This window comes from Anomaloglossus baeobatrachus, unplaced genomic scaffold (genome assembly GCF_048569485.1).
Source record: "Anomaloglossus baeobatrachus isolate aAnoBae1 unplaced genomic scaffold, aAnoBae1.hap1 Scaffold_695, whole genome shotgun sequence".
Classification (NCBI taxonomy): Eukaryota; Metazoa; Chordata; class Amphibia; order Anura; family Aromobatidae; genus Anomaloglossus; species Anomaloglossus baeobatrachus.
In genome coordinates, this window is record NW_027445069.1 from 1 (window position 1) to 17,185 (window position 17,185).

General features: G+C 61.5%; 16 non-coding genes across 16 annotated transcripts; all 16 read right to left on the reverse strand.

The window, feature by feature from the left end:
• Positions 1–178: 178 nt before the first annotated feature.
• Positions 179–342, reverse strand: LOC142286746 (U1 spliceosomal RNA). Its single transcript, XR_012747820.1, has one exon. It is a non-coding gene; the product is annotated as a U1 spliceosomal RNA (small nuclear RNA).
• A 905-nt stretch (positions 343–1,247) lies between these two features.
• Positions 1,248–1,411, reverse strand: LOC142286751 (U1 spliceosomal RNA). Its single transcript, XR_012747824.1, has one exon. It is a non-coding gene; the product is annotated as a U1 spliceosomal RNA (small nuclear RNA).
• An 894-nt stretch (positions 1,412–2,305) lies between these two features.
• On the reverse strand, positions 2,306–2,469 carry LOC142286830 (U1 spliceosomal RNA). The gene has a single exon (XR_012747901.1). It is a non-coding gene; the product is annotated as a U1 spliceosomal RNA (small nuclear RNA).
• A 935-nt stretch (positions 2,470–3,404) lies between these two features.
• Positions 3,405–3,568, reverse strand: LOC142286752 (U1 spliceosomal RNA). Its single transcript, XR_012747825.1, has one exon. It is a non-coding gene; the product is annotated as a U1 spliceosomal RNA (small nuclear RNA).
• Positions 3,569–4,473: 905 nt separating this feature from the next.
• Positions 4,474–4,637, reverse strand: LOC142286842 (U1 spliceosomal RNA). The gene has a single exon (XR_012747912.1). It is a non-coding gene; the product is annotated as a U1 spliceosomal RNA (small nuclear RNA).
• Positions 4,638–5,542: 905 nt separating this feature from the next.
• Positions 5,543–5,706, reverse strand: LOC142286754 (U1 spliceosomal RNA). Its single transcript, XR_012747827.1, has one exon. It is a non-coding gene; the product is annotated as a U1 spliceosomal RNA (small nuclear RNA).
• An 895-nt stretch (positions 5,707–6,601) lies between these two features.
• LOC142286855 (U1 spliceosomal RNA) lies at positions 6,602–6,765 on the reverse strand. The gene has a single exon (XR_012747924.1). It is a non-coding gene; the product is annotated as a U1 spliceosomal RNA (small nuclear RNA).
• A 900-nt stretch (positions 6,766–7,665) lies between these two features.
• On the reverse strand, positions 7,666–7,829 carry LOC142286755 (U1 spliceosomal RNA). Its single transcript, XR_012747828.1, has one exon. It is a non-coding gene; the product is annotated as a U1 spliceosomal RNA (small nuclear RNA).
• Positions 7,830–8,724: 895 nt separating this feature from the next.
• Positions 8,725–8,888, reverse strand: LOC142286866 (U1 spliceosomal RNA). Its single transcript, XR_012747935.1, has one exon. It is a non-coding gene; the product is annotated as a U1 spliceosomal RNA (small nuclear RNA).
• Positions 8,889–9,793: 905 nt separating this feature from the next.
• LOC142286756 (U1 spliceosomal RNA) lies at positions 9,794–9,957 on the reverse strand. The gene has a single exon (XR_012747829.1). It is a non-coding gene; the product is annotated as a U1 spliceosomal RNA (small nuclear RNA).
• A 905-nt stretch (positions 9,958–10,862) lies between these two features.
• LOC142286757 (U1 spliceosomal RNA) lies at positions 10,863–11,026 on the reverse strand. The gene has a single exon (XR_012747830.1). It is a non-coding gene; the product is annotated as a U1 spliceosomal RNA (small nuclear RNA).
• Positions 11,027–11,921: 895 nt separating this feature from the next.
• LOC142286753 (U1 spliceosomal RNA) lies at positions 11,922–12,085 on the reverse strand. The gene has a single exon (XR_012747826.1). It is a non-coding gene; the product is annotated as a U1 spliceosomal RNA (small nuclear RNA).
• Positions 12,086–12,990: 905 nt separating this feature from the next.
• On the reverse strand, positions 12,991–13,154 carry LOC142286823 (U1 spliceosomal RNA). Its single transcript, XR_012747895.1, has one exon. It is a non-coding gene; the product is annotated as a U1 spliceosomal RNA (small nuclear RNA).
• An 895-nt stretch (positions 13,155–14,049) lies between these two features.
• On the reverse strand, positions 14,050–14,213 carry LOC142286764 (U1 spliceosomal RNA). The gene has a single exon (XR_012747837.1). It is a non-coding gene; the product is annotated as a U1 spliceosomal RNA (small nuclear RNA).
• A 915-nt stretch (positions 14,214–15,128) lies between these two features.
• LOC142286758 (U1 spliceosomal RNA) lies at positions 15,129–15,292 on the reverse strand. Its single transcript, XR_012747831.1, has one exon. It is a non-coding gene; the product is annotated as a U1 spliceosomal RNA (small nuclear RNA).
• Positions 15,293–16,197: 905 nt separating this feature from the next.
• LOC142286775 (U1 spliceosomal RNA) lies at positions 16,198–16,361 on the reverse strand. The gene has a single exon (XR_012747848.1). It is a non-coding gene; the product is annotated as a U1 spliceosomal RNA (small nuclear RNA).
• Between the last annotated feature and the right edge of the window lie 824 nt (positions 16,362–17,185).

A 17,185-nucleotide genomic window follows, 5' to 3' on the forward strand; every position in this document is an offset into this window, starting at 1 on the left:
AGCAAAGCGAGCGGCTTCCCTTTGGCAGCTTCTAGATGGGGCCACAAGGGGGCACCAACAGGCTGTGCTTGCTTGAGAGTCCCTCGCAGCAGGCAGCAAAAGGAGACTCGCACACCTGTTGGCTCGTGGAGCCCCCCAAGCAGCAGCGTGTATCTGTCTATCTTTGACCAGAGCAAATCAGGGGAAAGCGCGAACGCAGTCCCCCACTACCACAAATTATGCAGTCGAGTTTCCCGCATTTGGGGAAATCGCAGGGGTCAGCACACCCGGAGTGCAATGGATGAGCCTCACCCTGGGAGAACCACCTTAGTGATCATGGTATCTCCCCTGCCAGGTAAGTATGAGTTGGGAGCGCGCCGGCTCGACGGGCGCCCCTCCGGCGCAGGCCCGCTACATCGCGGAGTCTCGGGCGGTGGGGTGAGGCGGGATCCGGGGCCAAAGCCAGGCGTTCCTTCGAGAGGGTGCCACCGAGGCCAGCAGCCTGGGAGCCGGCTACACCCCTTCCATCCCCCCCATGGCAGGCCAAGCTCAAGGCGAAGGCCGTCATCCAAGATGCACAGCAAGCCAGAGTCATTTGCATAGCGGGGCGGCGGCTTCGGAGCCCAACGTGCGTTCGACGCCTGTAAACAGGCAGAAGGCTGCAGCTCCGGCTGCTCGCTCAGGGCGGCAGGAAGAGGCCCGGCGTCGGAGGCTCAACGTCGGCAGCCCCACCAGGCGGCCGCAAAAAAGGGCCCGGCCGTGCACTTCCTGCTGCTGCAGCCGCAAGTGCCATCTTTGGAGCGTGCCCGCTGCCGCTCGCTACAAAGCTCCCCTCCCGGCTGAACCAAAGGCCAATTCCTGTCACTACACCAGCGGAGGAATCCACAGCCAGCGGGCCCAGGGGGAACTCGGCCGGTGTGTCCAAAGCAGCCAAGCAAAGATATCAGGACGCCAAATCAAGAGTTAAGGGTTTAAACGGAGAGAGGAAAACGAAAAAACAAAGACCAAGGAAGGAACCCCCCCCTCCCCTCCCCTCCCCTCCTCTCTTTTAAAAAAGGCTCACAACAAATCCCAGATACCAAAAGCCAGCAGCAAAGCGAGCGGCTTCCCTTTGGCAGCTTCTAGATGGGGCCACAAGGGGGCACCAACAGGCTGTGCTTGCTTGAGAGTCCCTCGCAGCAGGCAGCAAAAGGAGACTCGCACACCTGTTGGCTCGTGGAGCCCCCCAAGCAGCAGCGTGTATCTGTCTATCTTTGACCAGAGCAAATCAGGGGAAAGCGCGAACGCAGTCCCCCACTACCACAAATTATGCAGTCGAGTTTCCCGCATTTGGGGAAATCGCAGGGGTCAGCACACCCGGCGTGCAATGGATGAGCCTCACCCTGGGAGAACCACCTTAGTGATCATGGTATCTCCCCTGCCAGGTAAGTATGAGTTGGGAGCGCGCCGGCTCGACGGGCGCCCCTCCGGCGCAGGCCCGCTACATCGCGGAGTCTCGGGCGGTGGGGTGAGGCGGGATCCGGGGCCAAAGCCAGGCGTTCCTTCGAGAGGGTGCCACCGAGGCCAGCAGCCTGGGAGCCGGCTACACCCCTTCCATCCCCCCCATGGCAGGCCAAGCTCAAGGCGAAGGCCGTCGTCCAAGATGCACAGCAAGCCAGAGTCATTTGCATAGCGGGGCGGCGGCTTCGGAGCCCAACGTGCGTTCGACGCCTGTAAACAGGCAGAAGGCTGCAGCTCCGGCTGCTCGCTCAGGGCGGCAGGAAGAGGCCCGGCGTCGGAGGCTCAACGTCGGCAGCCCCACCAGGCGGCCGCAAAAAAGGGCCCGGCCGTGCACTTCCTGCTGCTGCAGCCGCAAGTGCCATCTTTGGAGCGTGCCCGCTGCCGCTCGCTACAAAGCTCCCCTCCCGGCTGAACCAAAGGCCAATTCCTGTCACTACACCAGCGGAGGAATCCACAGCCAGCGGGCCCAGGGGGAACTCGGCCGGTGTGTCCAAAGCAGCCAAGCAAAGATATCAGGACGCCAAATCAAGAGTTAAGGGTTTAAACGGAGAGAGGAAAACGAAAAAACAAAGACCAAGGAAGGAACCCCCCCCTCCCCTCCTCTCTTTTAAAAAGGCTCACAACAAATCCCAGATACCAAAAGCCAGCAGCAAAGCGAGCGGCTTCCCTTTGGCAGCTTCTAGATGGGGCCACAAGGGGGCACCAACAGGCTGTGCTTGCTTGAGAGTCCCTCGCAGCAGGCAGCAAAAGGAGACTCGCACACCTGTTGGCTCGTGGAGCCCCCCAAGCAGCAGCGTGTATCTGTCTATTTTTGACCAGAGCAAATCAGGGGAAAGCGCGAACGCAGTCCCCCACTACCACAAATTATGCAGTCGAGTTTCCCGCATTTGGGGAAATCGCAGGGGTCAGCACACCCGGAGTGCAATGGATGAGCCTCACCCTGGGAGAACCACCTTAGTGATCATGGTATCTCCCCTGCCAGGTAAGTATGAGTTGGGAGCGCGCCGGCTCGACGGGCGCCCCTCCGGCGCAGGCCCGCTACATCGCGGAGTCTCGGGCGGTGGGGTGAGGCGGGATCCGGGGCCAAAGCCAGGCGTTCCTTCGAGAGGGTGCCACCGAGGCCAGCAGCCTGGGAGCCGGCTACACCCCTTCCATCCCCCCCATGGCAGGCCAAGCTCAAGGCGAAGGCCGTCGTCCAAGATGCACAGCAAGCCAGAGTCATTTGCATAGCGGGGCGGCGGCTTCGGAGCCCAACGTGCGTTCGACGCCTGTAAACAGGCAGAAGGCTGCAGCTCCGGCTGCTCGCTCAGGGCGGCAGGAAGAGGCCCGGCGTCGGAGGCTCAACGTCGGCAGCCCCACCAGGCGGCCGCAAAAAAGGGCCCGGCCGTGCACTTCCTGCTGCTGCAGCCGCAAGTGCCATCTTTGGAGCGTGCCCGCTGCCGCTCGCTACAAAGCTCCCCTCCCGGCTGAACCAAAGGCCAATTCCTGTCACTACACCAGCGGAGGAATCCACAGCCAGCGGGCCCAGGGGGAACTCGGCCGGTGTGTCCAAAGCAGCCAAGCAAAGATATCAGGACGCCAAATCAAGAGTTAAGGGTTTAAACGGAGAGAGGAAAACGAAAAAACAAAGACCAAGGAAGGAACCCCCCCCTCCCCTCCCCTCCCCTCCCCTCCCCTCCCCTCCCCTCCCCTCCCCTCCTCTCTTTTAAAAAAGGCTCACAACAAATCCCAGATACCAAAAGCCAGCAGCAAAGCGAGCGGCTTCCCTTTGGCAGCTTCTAGATGGGGCCACAAGGGGGCACCAACAGGCTGTGCTTGCTTGAGAGTCCCTCGCAGCAGGCAGCAAAAGGAGACTCGCACACCTGTTGGCTCGTGGAGCCCCCCAAGCAGCAGCGTGTATCTGTCTATCTTTGACCAGAGCAAATCAGGGGAAAGCGCGAACGCAGTCCCCCACTACCACAAATTATGCAGTCGAGTTTCCCGCATTTGGGGAAATCGCAGGGGTCAGCACACCCGGCGTGCAATGGATGAGCCTCACCCTGGGAGAACCACCTTAGTGATCATGGTATCTCCCCTGCCAGGTAAGTATGAGTTGGGAGCGCGCCGGCTCGACGGGCGCCCCTCCGGCGCAGGCCCGCTACATCGCGGAGTCTCGGGCGGTGGGGTGAGGCGGGATCCGGGGCCAAAGCCAGGCGTTCCTTCGAGAGGGTGCCACCGAGGCCAGCAGCCTGGGAGCCGGCTACACCCCTTCCATCCCCCCCATGGCAGGCCAAGCTCAAGGCGAAGGCCGTCGTCCAAGATGCACAGCAAGCCAGAGTCATTTGCATAGCGGGGCGGCGGCTTCGGAGCCCAACGTGCGTTCGACGCCTGTAAACAGGCAGAAGGCTGCAGCTCCGGCTGCTCGCTCAGGGCGGCAGGAAGAGGCCCGGCGTCGGAGGCTCAACGTCGGCAGCCCCACCAGGCGGCCGCAAAAAAGGGCCCGGCCGTGCACTTCCTGCTGCTGCAGCCGCAAGTGCCATCTTTGGAGCGTGCCCGCTGCCGCTCGCTACAAAGCTCCCCTCCCGGCTGAACCAAAGGCCAATTCCTGTCACTACACCAGCGGAGGAATCCACAGCCAGCGGGCCCAGGGGGAACTCGGCCGGTGTGTCCAAAGCAGCCAAGCAAAGATATCAGGACGCCAAATCAAGAGTTAAGGGTTTAAACGGAGAGAGGAAAACGAAAAAACAAAGACCAAGGAAGGAACCCCCCCCTCCCCTCCCCTCCCCTCCTCTCTTTTAAAAAAGGCTCACAACAAATCCCAGATACCAAAAGCCAGCAGCAAAGCGAGCGGCTTCCCTTTGGCAGCTTCTAGATGGGGCCACAAGGGGGCACCAACAGGCTGTGCTTGCTTGAGAGTCCCTCGCAGCAGGCAGCAAAAGGAGACTCGCACACCTGTTGGCTCGTGGAGCCCCCCAAGCAGCAGCGTGTATCTGTCTATCTTTGACCAGAGCAAATCAGGGGAAAGCGCGAACGCAGTCCCCCACTACCACAAATTATGCAGTCGAGTTTCCCGCATTTGGGGAAATCGCAGGGGTCAGCACACCCGGAGTGCAATGGATGAGCCTCACCCTGGGAGAACCACCTTAGTGATCATGGTATCTCCCCTGCCAGGTAAGTATGAGTTGGGAGCGCGCCGGCTCGACGGGCGCCCCTCCGGCGCAGGCCCGCTACATCGCGGAGTCTCGGGCGGTGGGGTGAGGCGGGATCCGGGGCCAAAGCCAGGCGTTCCTTCGAGAGGGTGCCACCGAGGCCAGCAGCCTGGGAGCCGGCTACACCCCTTCCATCCCCCCCATGGCAGGCCAAGCTCAAGGCGAAGGCCGTCGTCCAAGATGCACAGCAAGCCAGAGTCATTTGCATAGCGGGGCGGCGGCTTCGGAGCCCAACGTGCGTTCGACGCCTGTAAACAGGCAGAAGGCTGCAGCTCCGGCTGCTCGCTCAGGGCGGCAGGAAGAGGCCCGGCGTCGGAGGCTCAACGTCGGCAGCCCCACCAGGCGGCCGCAAAAAAGGGCCCGGCCGTGCACTTCCTGCTGCTGCAGCCGCAAGTGCCATCTTTGGAGCGTGCCCGCTGCCGCTCGCTACAAAGCTCCCCTCCCGGCTGAACCAAAGGCCAATTCCTGTCACTACACCAGCGGAGGAATCCACAGCCAGCGGGCCCAGGGGGAACTCGGCCGGTGTGTCCAAAGCAGCCAAGCAAAGATATCAGGACGCCAAATCAAGAGTTAAGGGTTTAAACGGAGAGAGGAAAACGAAAAAACAAAGACCAAGGAAGGAACCCCCCCCTCCCCTCCCCTCCCCTCCTCTCTTTTAAAAAAGGCTCACAACAAATCCCAGATACCAAAAGCCAGCAGCAAAGCGAGCGGCTTCCCTTTGGCAGCTTCTAGATGGGGCCACAAGGGGGCACCAACAGGCTGTGCTTGCTTGAGAGTCCCTCGCAGCAGGCAGCAAAAGGAGACTCGCACACCTGTTGGCTCGTGGAGCCCCCCAAGCAGCAGCGTGTATCTGTCTATCTTTGACCAGAGCAAATCAGGGGAAAGCGCGAACGCAGTCCCCCACTACCACAAATTATGCAGTCGAGTTTCCCGCATTTGGGGAAATCGCAGGGGTCAGCACACCCGGCGTGCAATGGATGAGCCTCACCCTGGGAGAACCACCTTAGTGATCATGGTATCTCCCCTGCCAGGTAAGTATGAGTTGGGAGCGCGCCGGCTCGACGGGCGCCCCTCCGGCGCAGGCCCGCTACATCGCGGAGTCTCGGGCGGTGGGGTGAGGCGGGATCCGGGGCCAAAGCCAGGCGTTCCTTCGAGAGGGTGCCACCGAGGCCAGCAGCCTGGGAGCCGGCTACACCCCTTCCATCCCCCCCATGGCAGGCCAAGCTCAAGGCGAAGGCCGTCGTCCAAGATGCACAGCAAGCCAGAGTCATTTGCATAGCGGGGCGGCGGCTTCGGAGCCCAACGTGCGTTCGACGCCTGTAAACAGGCAGAAGGCTGCAGCTCCGGCTGCTCGCTCAGGGCGGCAGGAAGAGGCCCGGCGTCGGAGGCTCAACGTCGGCAGCCCCACCAGGCGGCCGCAAAAAAGGGCCCGGCCGTGCACTTCCTGCTGCTGCAGCCGCAAGTGCCATCTTTGGAGCGTGCCCGCTGCCGCTCGCTACAAAGCTCCCCTCCCGGCTGAACCAAAGGCCAATTCCTGTCACTACACCAGCGGAGGAATCCACAGCCAGCGGGCCCAGGGGGAACTCGGCCGGTGTGTCCAAAGCAGCCAAGCAAAGATATCAGGACGCCAAATCAAGAGTTAAGGGTTTAAACGGAGAGAGGAAAACGAAAAAACAAAGACCAAGGAAGGAACCCCCCCCTCCCCTCCTCTCTTTTAAAAAAGGCTCACAACAAATCCCAGATACCAAAAGCCAGCAGCAAAGCGAGCGGCTTCCCTTTGGCAGCTTCTAGATGGGGCCACAAGGGGGCACCAACAGGCTGTGCTTGCTTGAGAGTCCCTCGCAGCAGGCAGCAAAAGGAGACTCGCACACCTGTTGGCTCGTGGAGCCCCCCAAGCAGCAGCGTGTATCTGTCTATTTTTGACCAGAGCAAATCAGGGGAAAGCGCGAACGCAGTCCCCCACTACCACAAATTATGCAGTCGAGTTTCCCGCATTTGGGGAAATCGCAGGGGTCAGCACACCCGGAGTGCAATGGATGAGCCTCACCCTGGGAGAACCACCTTAGTGATCATGGTATCTCCCCTGCCAGGTAAGTATGAGTTGGGAGCGCGCCGGCTCGACGGGCGCCCCTCCGGCGCAGGCCCGCTACATCGCGGAGTCTCGGGCGGTGGGGTGAGGCGGGATCCGGGGCCAAAGCCAGGCGTTCCTTCGAGAGGGTGCCACCGAGGCCAGCAGCCTGGGAGCCGGCTACACCCCTTCCATCCCCCCCATGGCAGGCCAAGCTCAAGGCGAAGGCCGTCGTCCAAGATGCACAGCAAGCCAGAGTCATTTGCATAGCGGGGCGGCGGCTTCGGAGCCCAACGTGCGTTCGACGCCTGTAAACAGGCAGAAGGCTGCAGCTCCGGCTGCTCGCTCAGGGCGGCAGGAAGAGGCCCGGCGTCGGAGGCTCAACGTCGGCAGCCCCACCAGGCGGCCGCAAAAAAGGGCCCGGCCGTGCACTTCCTGCTGCTGCAGCCGCAAGTGCCATCTTTGGAGCGTGCCCGCTGCCGCTCGCTACAAAGCTCCCCTCCCGGCTGAACCAAAGGCCAATTCCTGTCACTACACCAGCGGAGGAATCCACAGCCAGCGGGCCCAGGGGGAACTCGGCCGGTGTGTCCAAAGCAGCCAAGCAAAGATATCAGGACGCCAAATCAAGAGTTAAGGGTTTAAACGGAGAGAGGAAAACGAAAAAACAAAGACCAAGGAAGGAACCCCCCCCTCCCCTCCCCTCCTCTCTTTTAAAAAAGGCTCACAACAAATCCCAGATACCAAAAGCCAGCAGCAAAGCGAGCGGCTTCCCTTTGGCAGCTTCTAGATGGGGCCACAAGGGGGCACCAACAGGCTGTGCTTGCTTGAGAGTCCCTCGCAGCAGGCAGCAAAAGGAGACTCGCACACCTGTTGGCTCGTGGAGCCCCCCAAGCAGCAGCGTGTATCTGTCTATCTTTGACCAGAGCAAATCAGGGGAAAGCGCGAACGCAGTCCCCCACTACCACAAATTATGCAGTCGAGTTTCCCGCATTTGGGGAAATCGCAGGGGTCAGCACACCCGGCGTGCAATGGATGAGCCTCACCCTGGGAGAACCACCTTAGTGATCATGGTATCTCCCCTGCCAGGTAAGTATGAGTTGGGAGCGCGCCGGCTCGACGGGCGCCCCTCCGGCGCAGGCCCGCTACATCGCGGAGTCTCGGGCGGTGGGGTGAGGCGGGATCCGGGGCCAAAGCCAGGCGTTCCTTCGAGAGGGTGCCACCGAGGCCAGCAGCCTGGGAGCCGGCTACACCCCTTCCATCCCCCCCATGGCAGGCCAAGCTCAAGGCGAAGGCCGTCGTCCAAGATGCACAGCAAGCCAGAGTCATTTGCATAGCGGGGCGGCGGCTTCGGAGCCCAACGTGCGTTCGACGCCTGTAAACAGGCAGAAGGCTGCAGCTCCGGCTGCTCGCTCAGGGCGGCAGGAAGAGGCCCGGCGTCGGAGGCTCAACGTCGGCAGCCCCACCAGGCGGCCGCAAAAAAGGGCCCGGCCGTGCACTTCCTGCTGCTGCAGCCGCAAGTGCCATCTTTGGAGCGTGCCCGCTGCCGCTCGCTACAAAGCTCCCCTCCCGGCTGAACCAAAGGCCAATTCCTGTCACTACACCAGCGGAGGAATCCACAGCCAGCGGGCCCAGGGGGAACTCGGCCGGTGTGTCCAAAGCAGCCAAGCAAAGATATCAGGACGCCAAATCAAGAGTTAAGGGTTTAAACGGAGAGAGGAAAACGAAAAAACAAAGACCAAGGAAGGAACCCCCCCCTCCCCTCCTCTCTTTTAAAAAAGGCTCACAACAAATCCCAGATACCAAAAGCCAGCAGCAAAGCGAGCGGCTTCCCTTTGGCAGCTTCTAGATGGGGCCACAAGGGGGCACCAACAGGCTGTGCTTGCTTGAGAGTCCCTCGCAGCAGGCAGCAAAAGGAGACTCGCACACCTGTTGGCTCGTGGAGCCCCCCAAGCAGCAGCGTGTATCTGTCTATCTTTGACCAGAGCAAATCAGGGGAAAGCGCGAACGCAGTCCCCCACTACCACAAATTATGCAGTCGAGTTTCCCGCATTTGGGGAAATCGCAGGGGTCAGCACACCCGGAGTGCAATGGATGAGCCTCACCCTGGGAGAACCACCTTAGTGATCATGGTATCTCCCCTGCCAGGTAAGTATGAGTTGGGAGCGCGCCGGCTCGACGGGCGCCCCTCCGGCGCAGGCCCGCTACATCGCGGAGTCTCGGGCGGTGGGGTGAGGCGGGATCCGGGGCCAAAGCCAGGCGTTCCTTCGAGAGGGTGCCACCGAGGCCAGCAGCCTGGGAGCCGGCTACACCCCTTCCATCCCCCCCATGGCAGGCCAAGCTCAAGGCGAAGGCCGTCGTCCAAGATGCACAGCAAGCCAGAGTCATTTGCATAGCGGGGCGGCGGCTTCGGAGCCCAACGTGCGTTCGACGCCTGTAAACAGGCAGAAGGCTGCAGCTCCGGCTGCTCGCTCAGGGCGGCAGGAAGAGGCCCGGCGTCGGAGGCTCAACGTCGGCAGCCCCACCAGGCGGCCGCAAAAAAGGGCCCGGCCGTGCACTTCCTGCTGCTGCAGCCGCAAGTGCCATCTTTGGAGCGTGCCCGCTGCCGCTCGCTACAAAGCTCCCCTCCCGGCTGAACCAAAGGCCAATTCCTGTCACTACACCAGCGGAGGAATCCACAGCCAGCGGGCCCAGGGGGAACTCGGCCGGTGTGTCCAAAGCAGCCAAGCAAAGATATCAGGACGCCAAATCAAGAGTTAAGGGTTTAAACGGAGAGAGGAAAACGAAAAAACAAAGACCAAGGAAGGAACCCCCCCCTCCCCTCCCCTCCCCTCCTCTCTTTTAAAAAAGGCTCACAACAAATCCCAGATACCAAAAGCCAGCAGCAAAGCGAGCGGCTTCCCTTTGGCAGCTTCTAGATGGGGCCACAAGGGGGCACCAACAGGCTGTGCTTGCTTGAGAGTCCCTCGCAGCAGGCAGCAAAAGGAGACTCGCACACCTGTTGGCTCGTGGAGCCCCCCAAGCAGCAGCGTGTATCTGTCTATCTTTGACCAGAGCAAATCAGGGGAAAGCGCGAACGCAGTCCCCCACTACCACAAATTATGCAGTCGAGTTTCCCGCATTTGGGGAAATCGCAGGGGTCAGCACACCCGGCGTGCAATGGATGAGCCTCACCCTGGGAGAACCACCTTAGTGATCATGGTATCTCCCCTGCCAGGTAAGTATGAGTTGGGAGCGCGCCGGCTCGACGGGCGCCCCTCCGGCGCAGGCCCGCTACATCGCGGAGTCTCGGGCGGTGGGGTGAGGCGGGATCCGGGGCCAAAGCCAGGCGTTCCTTCGAGAGGGTGCCACCGAGGCCAGCAGCCTGGGAGCCGGCTACACCCCTTCCATCCCCCCCATGGCAGGCCAAGCTCAAGGCGAAGGCCGTCGTCCAAGATGCACAGCAAGCCAGAGTCATTTGCATAGCGGGGCGGCGGCTTCGGAGCCCAACGTGCGTTCGACGCCTGTAAACAGGCAGAAGGCTGCAGCTCCGGCTGCTCGCTCAGGGCGGCAGGAAGAGGCCCGGCGTCGGAGGCTCAACGTCGGCAGCCCCACCAGGCGGCCGCAAAAAAGGGCCCGGCCGTGCACTTCCTGCTGCTGCAGCCGCAAGTGCCATCTTTGGAGCGTGCCCGCTGCCGCTCGCTACAAAGCTCCCCTCCCGGCTGAACCAAAGGCCAATTCCTGTCACTACACCAGCGGAGGAATCCACAGCCAGCGGGCCCAGGGGGAACTCGGCCGGTGTGTCCAAAGCAGCCAAGCAAAGATATCAGGACGCCAAATCAAGAGTTAAGGGTTTAAACGGAGAGAGGAAAACGAAAAAACAAAGACCAAGGAAGGAACCCCCCCCTCCCCTCCCCTCCCCTCCTCTCTTTTAAAAAAGGCTCACAACAAATCCCAGATACCAAAAGCCAGCAGCAAAGCGAGCGGCTTCCCTTTGGCAGCTTCTAGATGGGGCCACAAGGGGGCACCAACAGGCTGTGCTTGCTTGAGAGTCCCTCGCAGCAGGCAGCAAAAGGAGACTCGCACACCTGTTGGCTCGTGGAGCCCCCCAAGCAGCAGCGTGTATCTGTCTATCTTTGACCAGAGCAAATCAGGGGAAAGCGCGAACGCAGTCCCCCACTACCACAAATTATGCAGTCGAGTTTCCCGCATTTGGGGAAATCGCAGGGGTCAGCACACCCGGCGTGCAATGGATGAGCCTCACCCTGGGAGAACCACCTTAGTGATCATGGTATCTCCCCTGCCAGGTAAGTATGAGTTGGGAGCGCGCCGGCTCGACGGGCGCCCCTCCGGCGCAGGCCCGCTACATCGCGGAGTCTCGGGCGGTGGGGTGAGGCGGGATCCGGGGCCAAAGCCAGGCGTTCCTTCGAGAGGGTGCCACCGAGGCCAGCAGCCTGGGAGCCGGCTACACCCCTTCCATCCCCCCCATGGCAGGCCAAGCTCAAGGCGAAGGCCGTCGTCCAAGATGCACAGCAAGCCAGAGTCATTTGCATAGCGGGGCGGCGGCTTCGGAGCCCAACGTGCGTTCGACGCCTGTAAACAGGCAGAAGGCTGCAGCTCCGGCTGCTCGCTCAGGGCGGCAGGAAGAGGCCCGGCGTCGGAGGCTCAACGTCGGCAGCCCCACCAGGCGGCCGCAAAAAAGGGCCCGGCCGTGCACTTCCTGCTGCTGCAGCCGCAAGTGCCATCTTTGGAGCGTGCCCGCTGCCGCTCGCTACAAAGCTCCCCTCCCGGCTGAACCAAAGGCCAATTCCTGTCACTACACCAGCGGAGGAATCCACAGCCAGCGGGCCCAGGGGGAACTCGGCCGGTGTGTCCAAAGCAGCCAAGCAAAGATATCAGGACGCCAAATCAAGAGTTAAGGGTTTAAACGGAGAGAGGAAAACGAAAAAACAAAGACCAAGGAAGGAACCCCCCCCTCCCCTCCTCTCTTTTAAAAAAGGCTCACAACAAATCCCAGATACCAAAAGCCAGCAGCAAAGCGAGCGGCTTCCCTTTGGCAGCTTCTAGATGGGGCCACAAGGGGGCACCAACAGGCTGTGCTTGCTTGAGAGTCCCTCGCAGCAGGCAGCAAAAGGAGACTCGCACACCTGTTGGCTCGTGGAGCCCCCCAAGCAGCAGCGTGTATCTGTCTATTTTTGACCAGAGCAAATCAGGGGAAAGCGCGAACGCAGTCCCCCACTACCACAAATTATGCAGTCGAGTTTCCCGCATTTGGGGAAATCGCAGGGGTCAGCACACCCGGAGTGCAATGGATGAGCCTCACCCTGGGAGAACCACCTTAGTGATCATGGTATCTCCCCTGCCAGGTAAGTATGAGTTGGGAGCGCGCCGGCTCGACGGGCGCCCCTCCGGCGCAGGCCCGCTACATCGCGGAGTCTCGGGCGGTGGGGTGAGGCGGGATCCGGGGCCAAAGCCAGGCGTTCCTTCGAGAGGGTGCCACCGAGGCCAGCAGCCTGGGAGCCGGCTACACCCCTTCCATCCCCCCCATGGCAGGCCAAGCTCAAGGCGAAGGCCGTCGTCCAAGATGCACAGCAAGCCAGAGTCATTTGCATAGCGGGGCGGCGGCTTCGGAGCCCAACGTGCGTTCGACGCCTGTAAACAGGCAGAAGGCTGCAGCTCCGGCTGCTCGCTCAGGGCGGCAGGAAGAGGCCCGGCGTCGGAGGCTCAACGTCGGCAGCCCCACCAGGCGGCCGCAAAAAAGGGCCCGGCCGTGCACTTCCTGCTGCTGCAGCCGCAAGTGCCATCTTTGGAGCGTGCCCGCTGCCGCTCGCTACAAAGCTCCCCTCCCGGCTGAACCAAAGGCCAATTCCTGTCACTACACCAGCGGAGGAATCCACAGCCAGCGGGCCCAGGGGGAACTCGGCCGGTGTGTCCAAAGCAGCCAAGCAAAGATATCAGGACGCCAAATCAAGAGTTAAGGGTTTAAACGGAGAGAGGAAAACGAAAAAACAAAGACCAAGGAAGGAACCCCCCCCTCCCCTCCCCTCCCCTCCTCTCTTTTAAAAAAGGCTCACAACAAATCCCAGATACCAAAAGCCAGCAGCAAAGCGAGCGGCTTCCCTTTGGCAGCTTCTAGATGGGGCCACAAGGGGGCACCAACAGGCTGTGCTTGCTTGAGAGTCCCTCGCAGCAGGCAGCAAAAGGAGACTCGCACACCTGTTGGCTCGTGGAGCCCCCCAAGCAGCAGCGTGTATCTGTCTATCTTTGACCAGAGCAAATCAGGGGAAAGCGCGAACGCAGTCCCCCACTACCACAAATTATGCAGTCGAGTTTCCCGCATATGGGGAAATCGCAGGGGTCAGCACACCCGGCGTGCAATGGATGAGCCTCACCCTGGGAGAACCACCTTAGTGATCATGGTATCTCCCCTGCCAGGTAAGTATGAGTTGGGAGCGCGCCGGCTCGACGGGCGCCCCTCCGGCGCAGGCCCGCTACATCGCGGAGTCTCGGGCGGTGGGGTGAGGCGGGATCCGGGGCCAAAGCCAGGCGTTCCTTCGAGAGGGTGCCACCGAGGCCAGCAGCCTGGGAGCCGGCTACACCCCTTCCATCCCCCCCATGGCAGGCCAAGCTCAAGGCGAAGGCCGTCGTCCAAGATGCACAGCAAGCCAGAGTCATTTGCATAGCGGGGCGGCGGCTTCGGAGCCCAACGTGCGTTCGACGCCTGTAAACAGGCAGAAGGCTGCAGCTCCGGCTGCTCGCTCAGGGCGGCAGGAAGAGGCCCGGCGTCGGAGGCTCAACGTCGGCAGCCCCACCAGGCGGCCGCAAAAAAGGGCCCGGCCGTGCACTTCCTGCTGCTGCAGCCGCAAGTGCCATCTTTGGAGCGTGCCCGCTGCCGCTCGCTACAAAGCTCCCCTCCCGGCTGAACCAAAGGCCAATTCCTGTCACTACACCAGCGGAGGAATCCACAGCCAGTGGGCCCAGGGGGAACTCGGCCGGTGTGTCCAAAGCAGCCAAGCAAAGATATCAGGACGCCAAATCAAGAGTTAAGGGTTTAAACGGAGAGAGGAAAACGAAAAAACAAAGACCAAGGAAGGAACCCCCCCCTCCCCTCCTCTCTTTTAAAAAAGGCTCACAACAAATCCCAGATACCAAAAGCCAGCAGCAAAGCGAGCGGCTTCCCTTTGGCAGCTTCTAGATGGGGCCACAAGGGGGCACCAACAGGCTGTGCTTGCTTGAGAGTCCCTCGCAGCAGGCAGCAAAAGGAGACTCGCACACCTGTTGGCTCGTGGAGCCCCCCAAGCAGCAGCGTGTATCTGTCTATTTTTGACCAGAGCAAATCAGGGGAAAGCGCGAACGCAGTCCCCCACTACCACAAATTATGCAGTCGAGTTTCCCGCATTTGGGGAAATCGCAGGGGTCAGCACACCCGGAGTGCAATGGATGAGCCTCACCCTGGGAGAACCACCTTAGTGATCATGGTATCTCCCCTGCCAGGTAAGTATGAGTTGGGAGCGCGCCGGCTCGACGGGCGCCCCTCCGGCGCAGGCCCGCTACATCGCGGAGTCTCGGGCGGTGGGGTGAGGCGGGATCCGGGGCCAAAGCCAGGCGTTCCTTCGAGAGGGTGCCACCGAGGCCAGCAGCCTGGGAGCCGGCTACACCCCTTCCATCCCCCCCATGGCAGGCCAAGCTCAAGGCGAAGGCCGTCGTCCAAGATGCACAGCAAGCCAGAGTCATTTGCATAGCGGGGCGGCGGCTTCGGAGCCCAACGTGCGTTCGACGCCTGTAAACAGGCAGAAGGCTGCAGCTCCGGCTGCTCGCTCAGGGCGGCAGGAAGAGGCCCGGCGTCGGAGGCTCAACGTCGGCAGCCCCACCAGGCGGCCGCAAAAAAGGGCCCGGCCGTGCACTTCCTGCTGCTGCAGCCGCAAGTGCCATCTTTGGAGCGTGCCCGCTGCCGCTCGCTACAAAGCTCCCCTCCCGGCTGAACCAAAGGCCAATTCCTGTCACTACACCAGCGGAGGAATCCACAGCCAGCGGGCCCAGGGGGAACTCGGCCGGTGTGTCCAAAGCAGCCAAGCAAAGATATCAGGACGCCAAATCAAGAGTTAAGGGTTTAAACGGAGAGAGGAAAACGAAAAAACAAAGACCAAGGAAGGAACCCCCCCCTCCCCTCCCCTCCCCTCCCCTCCCCTCCTCTCTTTTAAAAAAGGCTCACAACAAATCCCAGATACCAAAAGCCAGCAGCAAAGCGAGCGGCTTCCCTTTGGCAGCTTCTAGATGGGGCCACAAGGGGGCACCAACAGGCTGTGCTTGCTTGAGAGTCCCTCGCAGCAGGCAGCAAAAGGAGACTCGCACACCTGTTGGCTCGTGGAGCCCCCCAAGCAGCAGCGTGTATCTGTCTATCTTTGACCAGAGCAAATCAGGGGAAAGCGCGAACGCAGTCCCCCACTACCACAAATTATGCAGTCGAGTTTCCCGCATTTGGGGAAATCGCAGGGGTCAGCACACCCGGCGTGCAATGGATGAGCCTCACCCTGGGAGAACCACCTTAGTGATCATGGTATCTCCCCTGCCAGGTAAGTATGAGTTGGGAGCGCGCCGGCTCGACGGGCGCCCCTCCGGCGCAGGCCCGCTACATCGCGGAGTCTCGGGCGGTGGGGTGAGGCGGGATCCGGGGCCAAAGCCAGGCGTTCCTTCGAGAGGGTGCCACCGAGGCCAGCAGCCTGGGAGCCGGCTACACCCCTTCCATCCCCCCCATGGCAGGCCAAGCTCAAGGCGAAGGCCGTCGTCCAAGATGCACAGCAAGCCAGAGTCATTTGCATAGCGGGGCGGCGGCTTCGGAGCCCAACGTGCGTTCGACGCCTGTAAACAGGCAGAAGGCTGCAGCTCCGGCTGCTCGCTCAGGGCGGCAGGAAGAGGCCCGGCGTCGGAGGCTCAACGTCGGCAGCCCCACCAGGCGGCCGCAAAAAAGGGCCCGGCCGTGCACTTCCTGCTGCTGCAGCCGCAAGTGCCATCTTTGGAGCGTGCCCGCTGCCGCTCGCTACAAAGCTCCCCTCCCGGCTGAACCAAAGGCCAATTCCTGTCACTACACCAGCGGAGGAATCCACAGCCAGCGGGCCCAGGGGGAACTCGGCCGGTGTGTCCAAAGCAGCCAAGCAAAGATATCAGGACGCCAAATCAAGAGTTAAGGGTTTAAACGGAGAGAGGAAAACGAAAAAACAAAGACCAAGGAAGGAACCCCCCCCTCCCCTCCCCTCCCCTCCTCTCTTTTAAAAAAGGCTCACAACAAATCCCAGATACCAAAAGCCAGCAGCAAAGCGAGCGGCTTCCCTTTGGCAGCTTCTAGATGGGGCCACAAGGGGGCACCAACAGGCTGTGCTTGCTTGAGAGTCCCTCGCAGCAGGCAGCAAAAGGAGACTCGCACACCTGTTGGCTCGTGGAGCCCCCCAAGCAGCAGCGTGTATCTGTCTATCTTTGACCAGAGCAAATCAGGGGAAAGCGCGAACGCAGTCCCCCACTACCACAAATTATGCAGTCGAGTTTCCCGCATTTGGGGAAATCGCAGGGGTCAGCACACCCGGAGTGCAATGGATGAGCCTCACCCTGGGAGAACCACCTTAGTGATCATGGTATCTCCCCTGCCAGGTAAGTATGAGTTGGGAGCGCGCCGGCTCGACGGGCGCCCCTCCGGCGCAGGCCCGCTACATCGCGGAGTCTCGGGCGGTGGGGTGAGGCGGGATCCGGGGCCAAAGCCAGGCGTTCCTTCGAGAGGGTGCCACCGAGGCCAGCAGCCTGGGAGCCGGCTACACCCCTTCCATCCCCCCCATGGCAGGCCAAGCTCAAGGCGAAGGCCGTCGTCCAAGATGCACAGCAAGCCAGAGTCATTTGCATAGCGGGGCGGCGGCTTCGGAGCCCAACGTGCGTTCGACGCCTGTAAACAGGCAGAAGGCTGCAGCTCCGGCTGCTCGCTCAGGGCGGCAGGAAGAGGCCCGGCGTCGGAGGCTCAACGTCGGCAGCCCCACCAGGCGGCCGCAAAAAAGGGCCCGGCCGTGCACTTCCTGCTGCTGCAGCCGCAAGTGCCATCTTTGGAGCGTGCCCGCTGCCGCTCGCTACAAAGCTCCCCTCCCGGCTGAACCAAAGGCCAATTCCTGTCACTACACCAGCGGAGGAATCCACAGCCAGCGGGCCCAGGGGGAACTCGGCCGGTGTGTCCAAAGCAGCCAAGCAAAGATATCAGGACGCCAAATCAAGAGTTAAGGGTTTAAACGGAGAGAGGAAAACGAAAAAACAAAGACCAAGGAAGGAACCCCCCCCTCCCCTCCCCTCCCCTCCTCTCTTTTAAAAAAGGCTCACAACAAATCCCAGATACCAAAAGCCAGCAGCAAAGCGAGCGGCTTCCCTTTGGCAGCTTCTAGATGGGGCCACAAGGGGGCACCAACAGGCTGTGCTTGCTTGAGAGTCCCTCGCAGCAGGCAGC